At 40.4% G+C, this 10,332-nt stretch overlaps 1 long non-coding RNA gene across 1 annotated transcript; it reads left to right on the forward strand.

The window, feature by feature from the left end:
- The first annotated feature begins 416 nt into the window (after nt 1–416).
- Nucleotides 417–8,992, forward strand: LOC148050771 (uncharacterized). Its single transcript, XR_015700503.1, has 6 exons — nt 417–670; nt 2,468–2,566; nt 2,839–3,042; nt 7,613–7,676; nt 8,148–8,220; nt 8,839–8,992. It is a non-coding gene; the product is annotated as an uncharacterized LOC148050771 (long non-coding RNA).
- Nucleotides 8,993–10,332: the final 1,340 nt, after the last annotated feature.

Raw genomic sequence — 10,332 nt, forward strand, 5'->3', positions numbered from 1 at the left:
TTTTTCTAACGTCTAACTAGATTTTTCTTCCTGCAGTTTGAGGTCCCTGATGCTTGCCTGTCCTGCCATCGTCACGGACAACAGATTATTCCCTTCTCACAGTGCAACAGCCTTCAGGTAGCTGGAGATTGTGATCTCATCTTTCCTCAGCTCCCTCTATGCTAAAATAATCACGTAGCTATGCCCTGTTGCTCTCCTTGATCTGTAGCTTTTCTGGACCTCTCTCCAGCACTGGACTGGAATTGCAGGGGAAGCCTTACCAGTTCTAACGCCTCACAAGTCCTGCAGATACGTAAATATATCCTTAACTTCTGGGTTTTGTAAAAGAATAACAGCTAAAATTATTGTGATTTCTAATTCTGTCTCCACTGGCAGGTAGTACCTCCCAGATCTGCGTCACCAGATCCTTTCCATCATCCAGACGGTAAATGCAGTTGCCGAAGGGCGTCAGACCTCCTGCCCACCTGCTGACACACCGTGACGTAGCACGCCCTCCCACTTCAGTAGTAAATCACGACGACTATCCACCTGCTTTGCTTCTCTCCTATAATAGTTTCATCTGGACAACTAATTAGGAGAATGCCTACCTAAAATGAAGACACACGAAATTAACTGCTGCTTTCTGTTATGTTGCTGTGCAAGGAAATGAGATATGCTTTGTTCTTGATGAGTGAGTGATGGCCACAGCTCTGCTCGTCTTACCCTTGGCTGCTTACCACTAATATGATTATATTATTCCTGATTATTTTTATTCTGGGATGGAAGTAATGCTGTCATGCTTTTCTTTTCTCACCTCTTTTCTCCCTCTTCTAGCAGACAGGGAAAACAATTGCCTTTTCCAGTTTCCTGCTCTTGTGCTTTTTTCCATGATTCCTCAATGAGAATTGTTGAGATTTTTCAGGTTCACTGCTCAGACTCTGAAAACATCCGTCTTGTCCAATTATGATCTGACCTATTCCAGGGAGAGCTCTTACCCTTCTGCCATTGGTGGTAACCACCTCCTTGACATCTTTAATAAGACTAATTAAATAATGCATTGAACACTTCGGCCTTCTTGGTATTGCTAAAGTCTTACTCTCTCTCTAATGAACCAACATTTTCCCCTGGTTTTCCTCTTATTCCTGTTATCCTGTTAACTCTGGCAAGTTGCTTCTCACTGTAGTGGCCTTGGAATTTTTTTTAAATTTTTTTTTTGTTGTTACATTTTTGTCCTTTCATGTTTGTGTGATTGTACTGTTCAATGCTCTTGATTCTGCTAGTTGCTCATAAAGCATTACGTATATATATATGCATGTATGTATAAAACCTTTTGAAATTAGTGATTTGTGGTGAGTCATGGTAGCTCCCATGATCTGTTTTTTCCCCTTTAACTTTTCCAGCATATTTTTGAGAAAGTGCATATTTTCTTAATATATGAGAGAATCTCTCTTCTTTTTTCCTCTTCCTCTTCCTTTCTGAGCAACCTCTACCCTCTCAGTATCCTTCAATAATAGGCAGAGAACTTAAAATGTGTAAGAAAATACCAAATTTCATGTTAAAAGGAAATTTGCTTATAATCAGAGTTTATTTGCACTGCTTGAGATGTTTTTAAGGGCAGAAGCAGTCTTTGTAATGTGGTAAGTATGAAGTATATTGCTTCTCAAATAGGTTTAAGTAATTAAATAAGACCTTCCAAAGGGTAGCTTCACGCTGCCTCGCTTCGAGGAAATTTTTTTTACAAATATACAAGAAAATATTTCTGATAGTTTTGACCAGTTGTTGCTAGAATAGATTAGTATTATATTTATGGCCTTAAGCGTTACGATTAGTTTATGGTATAAGGTTTCTCCAGCTTAGTTGTACGCACTGGCTGCGAGAACCAGGATCTCTTTTTAGGTTTGGATTGCATTATGAAGAAGTACAGGGTCTTGTCTTTTAAAAGTTCAGAGAAATAGTGAGAAACTTTTGTGACAAGAATTTGGAAGGTATTATGGATTTACTTCCAGGAAAAATTCCTGAGTTACTTTTGCAATGGACGATGCCGTGTGTTTTACTTGTGAGATGAAAATAACACTGAGCAAGCATGAAGCATCTTACACAAGCAGTGGCTCAGTCATGAGCTGACATGTAGAAGAATCGTTATGATGCTTATTAAGTATCAAGTGCCTGACACAGTTTTATTTTACGAAAATAGGGCTATAACTGTGATAGTACAATTAGAAATGGCCCTTTCTGATGCATTGCAAGATGACTTCTTGACTTTGGACTGAAGTAAGGTGATCAGACATGACTCTGATGTAAGTTTACAGCGAACGATAGTAGGAGTTTGTCGTCTTTGAGCAAGTTCGTGTCCACTGACCAAAGCACAGAAAAGAAACAATCACGGTGGATTTTAAATGAACTTTCTCCTAACTTGTAAATCTGATCTTACCGATGAATTCTAAATGCAGCTGCTGTCTTCTCAGTCTCCTTGAATTTCATTTTCCAGGGGCTGGTGATTCATTACTCAAGGTGCTGGTCATCCAAGAGAAATAAGGAAGATCCACCTAACCACCAAACAGCTTCTGTTAGACGTGTGTCCCAGACTGTAAGTGGCGTGTGGCTGTATTTGTGCTGATGCCCTGCTTCACCTGAAGGAGTGGTTCAGCTGTCTTCCCAGGAGCTCTAATAGCGTGGGATCAGAAATCTTTTTAATGAATTGAAAAGGGGGGAAAGAAATAAAAATCGATGCCAACTGCTCTGTGATTTGCATTTCAGATTTTAGTGTTGTGTAAGTTCAGAGCACATATGTATGAGATTATTGTAATGAAGACGTATATAGCAAGACTATATTTCATCACAGTTTCTGCTTTCCCCTAGGTAATTAGCTCAAACACAGGATCTACTGTTATCTTCTTGCTGACTGACAGTGGGCAGAAAATCAAACCATTTACTGGTTGTCATGGGGATGCTGAGTTTTAGCACTGTGGCACTGGATGCAAGTGAGACAAGGCTTTTAACCGGGAGCACAAGTGGAACCGTAAAGGTGTAGGAAAGATCATCCTTCTCCTTTAGCCTTTCAAGGTATTGGCTTCTCTCACAGTTTTACCCAAATACAAAATGTCAAAACAATAGCATATTGTTTTCCACTGCCTTGCTAAGAAAGATGTTGAAGCCATAGTGCTGTTGGGAAAATGGAGTTTGATTTCATTGCTCGTCTAAAACCCTTGATATACACATAAACCATGACATATAATCCTTGCTTCAAGAACTGTGCAACATATGGCAGAAATCCTGCTTTTCTTGCTCCATTATTTCCAGTCAGCTAAATGAGAGAGGCTGTATCAGAAGCTATGCAAGGATCTGACCTCAATGGTTTTTGCTGCCCTTTAGTGCAGCTTTCTAGCAGTCCCTATAACATGCCATGCCCTCTGTAGTATGAGACTCTTGAAAACCAAAGCAGGACATTTAGCTGAAGTACTCATCAGTTAGAGATGTGTCATCAACTGGTTAATACATTTGTCACTGCAAGATCAAGATTTTGAAATGTGAGCTATGTTGGTAAAGATCATAACCTGCTCATTTCTACACCGGCAGTGTCTATTCAAATGTTGGTGCGTTAAAAGGCAATAACATTAAGCAGGTTTGTAATGTTCTCGAACATTTGGTCATGTTGCAAACCACCACATGAGCTAAGGAGACTTTAGTCTTGGACCTTGGCATATATGCTCCAGGTGAAAATACCAGCTTCACAAAGAACCGGCCAGTATACCACGCTGTTAATTTTTAACCTGAATGCACACTAACCTCTTTCTAACTTACTGACCAAACTGACTTCTACAGAGGGGGCCAGCTCTGACACATCCAATTTCATTTACTAGCTCTATAATAAAACACATCATATATATCAGCAGATGCGAGCAGCAAATCCATATGCAGAGAGTTCCCGGTGCTGCAGAGCAAAGGGTGGCAGTGGAAAGAGCACCAGCTTAATGAAAGTAATGCACAAGTTCAGCCGCTGAGCTGGCCAAGGCAGCAGTCTTGTGGTTCCCAGCGCGGTGCTTGCTTGCTAGACGGGGCTGTTGCGTAACTCTTCTGGTGGTGCTTTAGAAAGTCACTAGATGTGGTTCCAAAAACATTGTGTATCTGGCTTGTCCTGGGGGTTGGGCAAAAGGACTGACTTAATTGTAGCACATACTCACTGAAAGTTGGGTGTATGCTGTGTAGCTGTAGGAAATAGGGCAGTCTAAACCGAATGTACCAGTCCAGGTATTTCTGGTATCTGGTGGTACTTCACAGGCAGAGCCTTCTCTGTATAATGGCAAACTCTTCTAAATGTTTCGTGCTTGCTGCCTTGACCTCAGTCTTGTAACAAAGATCAAGCTTATGCGCTTAGACCTTCCCCATTAGCCAGAATGCTGATGCTGAGGTTAATGTGAATTAAACTCTTGGCTTTGTCTAATAGTAAGTGCTCTCAGAGGAAGATAACTTCGGAGAAGTGGGAAGCCCTAGTAAATAGTAACAATAATATGCATTTCCTGGAAAAGAGGCTTCTCTTAATGCTACATTAGGACTTGTCTGAGTACAAAAGTTCTGTCTTAGAGCATTAGGTCTACTAGGTCTTCTATGTATTATACTTGCCTTCCATTTCGACTTTTAAAAAGTAGCATTACAAAACCATAGCCCTATTTTAAATAGTTATAATAAGAAAAAAGCAGGTGCAATGGTAGTGCTCTTAAAAGAATAAACTAGGGGAAGTCCAAATTTTAAGAACAGTCATTTTTAAATTAGTGTCCTAAAGCTAAGGTCGAGTGTTTCCAGCAGGGATGATATAGCAAGGGAATTCCTTATTTCAGTTTTTTCCATCTTGTAAATAAAACTTGAAGATGAAGCCTCCCTGAATCTCACTTAGATAAAACAAATGTATGCAACACCTTTGAAATAGATTCCTGCCATGAAATATGCCTGGCTGGAATACCAATAGGTGAAATGCCTTCCAGCTTTAATGGCACATACATCTTATCTGAAATGACTGTCGATATAAATTATTGCTGCATGAATTATATTACTTTTAAAATAAGATGTACTGTCAATATTTCCCCAAACTGCATCTTTTGAAGGGCTATTTTAATCTGTAGAAGCCAGAGTGTAAATTAATGAACATCAGCCTAGGACAAGCACATATTGGTGCGTGGCAATGTACAGACCCTCTTTTATTGGGTTTGAGTATGATGTTGGGCTAGTGCAGGGAAAACTCAGTTATACATGAAAAAAAAATAATCCTTGCATACAATGTGAACGTATTCAAGCACAGACGAGCATTGATCTAGGAGGGGACATATCAGTGACCTGAATTTTCCCTCGGTCCTTAGCCTACTCCATGGAGATAGGCAGGTATCTCTAAAGCCCTAGGAGCAGTGATTGAGCAAACAGCGAGGCATTGGGTTGGAGGGATGCCTACAGCCCCCCGAAAGGGAATAGAGGCCACGTGTACCTATCAATGCCACTGCATAGGTAGCGGAGTACTACTTACTATACTGTTGCTTAGTATTTTAACTTGTAAGCCAAGCTGACAGTGTCCTGCAATCCCAGACAGTGTGCGTAGCCAGAGCAATCTATATAACACATGCTGAATCTCCTATGTCCCAGTACGTTAGTTTTATTGCACATGAAAGAGATGCTTCTGTGTAAGAGCACTCAGTCTGCCCTATTCTGGAGGTGTCAGAATTGCTGAATACGCATAGGATTACCTGAAAGACAGAGGAGTTTCCTTCAAAGCATTGAATTGTGCACACAGAAGCATGGGGATTTGGATAAAATTTACATCTTTTAACTATCATGTCATTGGTTCATATCCTGCCTCTGACACGCAGTTCTCTTACTTTCTTACTTTATGACCTGCAACGTGTAATTTTTGTCTGTTTCCTCTGCCCGCAAGATGGGGGATGCTGTCAGTGCTGCCTCCTCCTCTGTCTTGATGGAAAAAATCCATAGTGGGAGGTGTGTGACTCAGTCGTAGTAGCATGTGACTTAGTAATTCCTGTCACCTCATTTTTTTTGCCTATGTCTTATTTGCTTTTGCTATATTCCTTCCTTGCTTTATTGACTCTGAAATTACTAGAGCATTTTTCTGCTTTGCCTATGCTTTTTTTTTTTTCTTCTTAATTAGAAGTTTGGTTTCACTGTCATCATAATGGTACTAAAGAGGACGATAATGGTTACATGTTGGGACAGGTACCGTAGACGTTGTAAGAAGCAGCAGGAAAAGATATATTGTTGAAATGCATTGTTTGCTTCAGTTTTTTTAAGATAAAAATCTGTCAAAGTCTAATTTTCTCAAAGCTTGGTAACTCACTGGCTGGTTGGCAACTCAGTGCAGGAAGATGATTTAGGTCTGGCTGCACATCACTGAATATTGCTTTAAAAGTTGCAGCACAGTTGAAGAAATGCCTTACCGTAACTCTTGCAAACTAAGGCACCGGTTCCGCACAACGAATCCTGTTTCAAGCCATGGCTCTGTCCGTATTCAGGCTATTGTAGGATTGGTGTTTACAGCACAGGATAGCCACAATATTGACTTCCTAAGGCTTTGGTCTCTGCTTTATAGTAGAGTAGCTCTTTAAAATTGTTCAAGATCACAAAAGAACTGAAATTATAAAAAGCACTTTTCTGCTAAATTTTTATACCATTATTATGAAAAATATTGAGACATAATTTGGAAACATTTCATCTGTAAACTTAGAATTTCAAAGAATACAGATGTTGCGTTAGCTGAAAAGATGACTTACACAGCAGTTGTTCACTGGGAGATGAGGAATAAAAAGAGATAGATTGCTTTTGTGTCTTTGTCTCCTTTGAAACTTTCAAAACAAATATCTCTATGTGCCTTTTAGGATATTAATTCAGCAAGGAAAATACCCAGTTATGGCCAAAAGCATGCTCGAAACAATGTATTGGCAATGTGCTGGAAATGGGGGAAAAAATGCCTTTTAGTACCAAGGGTGCGTGCTACCTCTCGCTATATTTTGCAGTGTATTTATAGTACTTACAGCTTTTATGTAATAACTCCCAGCTGCAAGGTGGGAACATACCGTTGCTGGTCACACATCCCTGCAAAGTAATCATGGCTCATCAGTAGCTAAAACTCCCTTTGAATCTCTGAATCCGTGATGTTTGCAATGCACCGAGAATAATACTCATTATTACATTGTTTTCAATTGAGACCTGGGTCTAACCTTCACCTCACCCAAATTCAATCATCTAATGGATGTCTTGATCTTTTTTTCCTTTATCTTTTTTGTCTTCAGCAAACATAGGTTTTGTCTCCAACCAGCACAGGCCGACTATGTTCTTAGCTTGCTTACCTGGGTGGGATGAACTGCTCTCTGAAGCGCCATTGACCATAGCAGGAGACTAGGGAACTGGTTTAGATACAGTCAAAATACAGGTGCCTAACAAACAGATGAAATGGATCTCTGTTAGCTGTCAGCACACTTTCGGGAACCTTTCAAGTACTGAGTTTCTGCCTGAGCTTTCCGGAGCCAGGCAGTCCTCCCGGGCTTCATGGTACGCTACACGGCCAACGTCCTCTGTGTTCTCGCATAGGCACTTAAGGCTCTATCTAGAGTGATGGAGTTTGTTTTATTTTCTACAGTGTCCTTCCAATGAGTTGTTGCTTTTTCCAATTGTAGATATGGCTTTGATTCTTTTCAATAAAGGTAAGTTTTATTTGGCATGGTGAGTAGAAAGTCAATGTTAACCTACAGACAATAAAACATCGCTGTACTATGCAAAATATTGTTGCAGACAGACTAAATTCTGTTGGTAATCTGCACATTAGACAGGATTGAAAGGCCTCTATTTTGGTGAAGGTCAGTCTATTTTTCTTCCTACCAGCCTACTGAACCTATAATTTTTCAGCTGGGATCACTGGACTGACTTGCCTTTATTTTCTTTCTAAAAGCAGATGGTAAAATCAAAGAAAAGATTATTGTTACTGATTATTTGTACCTCCTATTTCAATCTGGCAAAGTCTTATTAAGTTACCATAGGCACAAAGACAGCTATCTGTTTGCCCTGATTGTAACTTTGCCATGTCCACCTGTGTCCTATATAATCTTGCTATCGCGGTCCCTCGGGGAGATGTAAATTCTGCTATCTGGTTCAGTTTGTCTCTTTCCAATCCATAGATAAACAGAAACGGAAAGAATTTTATCAATGCAGCGCTTAACTGAAATTTCCTTGGCTTTCATACAATTCTGTGTAAGTACTGACATCTTAAGCGCTGTTCATTGGAAAAGCATCGGCACCGCTTCTTCAGGTGGTAAGATCTACACACCCACGTTGTAGATCGGAATATCATTTGAGGTTAGGATGTCATTGTACTTTGTAGGTAACAGATGTTACGAGACACTCATATGGTTATATATATATTTGGGTCACTGTAGCCACGATATAATTAATATCACTGATATATCTGCTGATAAGAACATATATCCCATAAGGCTGGTACTGCTGCAAGCTGGGGCAGTGCTCAGTGCTGGTGGGGAAGCAGTATTTGTGGCAGTTACTCTTTTATCCTTTGATTTGTCAGCAGACAGCATTTTTATGGCAACTCAGTTCAAAATTCAGTTCAACCTATTAGAAATAATAATCCTGTTTAAGACAATACTGATAAAACACTTCTCTGTAGTAGTAAGGCGTGACTAGATTAATTTGTTTGTGACTGGTTTATTTGTGCATCTTTTATGAGGGTAATTACAGCCTTCCACCTGAACAGCATGAAGCAATTTTCTGTTCAAGCTGAAGAAGGCAAAGGGGGGTTGGTATCAGTACCGTACCCTCCGTGCTGCATTTTACTGCCGCGTACTCTCGTTACAGATAGCAGAGTGTTTATTGCCTCATAGATCAGCTGGGAACGTGCCCTTGTTATCACCCGAGGCTGGCTCTATCACTGCGGGAGGACGGAGGCGCTGGCTGGTGGCCAAGCTCTATTACTCACCAGACGTGACCAAAGCGGATCACTTCGAGAGTCAAGGACAAATGTGTGTTTATATTGAGTTTGTGTACTGTGGACAAGGTTTTCTTTCAAATATAAGCATATTTTTTCCCCAGAGGTGTGTGTAGGGATGTGTGTGATTTACAGTGGAGGGACTGAAAGGACAGTTGGGTTCATGTCATCATACAGGCATCAAAATAACATTTTCTGTGTAGCAAATATTGCTTGAAAGTACAACGCACACACAAAAAGTTTAGAAAAATATTTCAAATATAGTGCTATATGTAATCTTTGCTCCTCATTGATTTCTTTTGGAATGAGTACGTTTTTAGCTGTTTAAATAACTCACTGGCTTAGTCAGTTTGTGTTCCTTAGCAGCTCATTGTAGCAGAGATAGCGGGTAAAGCATTTCAGACTTTAATTTAGATGCTTTTTGATACCGAAGACTGCGAGTTCAATTTTTGCTAATAGAATTGGCAATTACGCAGGCACTGAAAGAAGACATGAGCCAAAGCTCGCGTCTCGACTTTAAGGAGGCAGTGAAAGCCATTGAGAATGCACCTTGTTACTGGCCTGGTAGGGGCAGTGAGAAATGCTTCACTCCTCTCCGTTTTTCCCATCCTCCCGTCTCAAAGACTGAAGGAATCAATCCAGGCAGGACGCTAGTTCAAAGTCTACAGGCACTCAGCGTTGAGCATTTCTGAGATGGTCCCAAATGTAAACCCTGTAATGCAGAGCTTCATGTTCACGCCACAACTCTGCGTCGCCCTTAGGTGAATACACACTGGTCTCGTTCCCAGATACGAACCTGGAATGAAACCTCTTCCCTTCCGAGGACAGGGGTTAAGCGGTGGGGGAGTTGCTACAGATATATAGAACAGCAAAGGCCTTAAGACCCATTTCTCACTTCCTTAGAAAACCTTTATCAATACTTTAATAGTCTGATTTTTATAAAAAGCACTTTTTTCCTTTTTTTTTTTCCAGTGACCAGTGTTACACCCATAGAGGAACACAAGTTCTGTTAACCTTTTTAAGATGAACTTCCATGTAGCACATGCATATATATATATATATATTAGGTTGGATATTAGGAAAAACTTCTTCACTGAAAGGGTGGTCAAGCATTGGACCAGGCTGCCCGGGGAAGTGGTTGAGTCTCCATCCCTGGAGGTATTTAAAGGATGGATAGATGTGGTGCTCGAGGACATGGTTTAGTGGTGGACTTGGCAGTGATAGGTTAACGGCTGGACTCGATGATCTTAAGGGTCTTTTCCAACCTTAACGATTCTATGATATTAAGTTTGGTAAGAATTTTTCTTCTTGCTGTAAGTTTGGCTCATGATTGGCTGATTCATTTAAAGTTAGTGTTGTTTAGT

The sequence above is a fragment of the Nipponia nippon genome, unplaced genomic scaffold (assembly GCF_047370975.1).
Source record: "Nipponia nippon isolate SJK-2023a ecotype South Korea unplaced genomic scaffold, ASM4737097v1 scaffold_7, whole genome shotgun sequence".
Classification (NCBI taxonomy): domain Eukaryota; kingdom Metazoa; phylum Chordata; class Aves; order Pelecaniformes; family Threskiornithidae; genus Nipponia; species Nipponia nippon.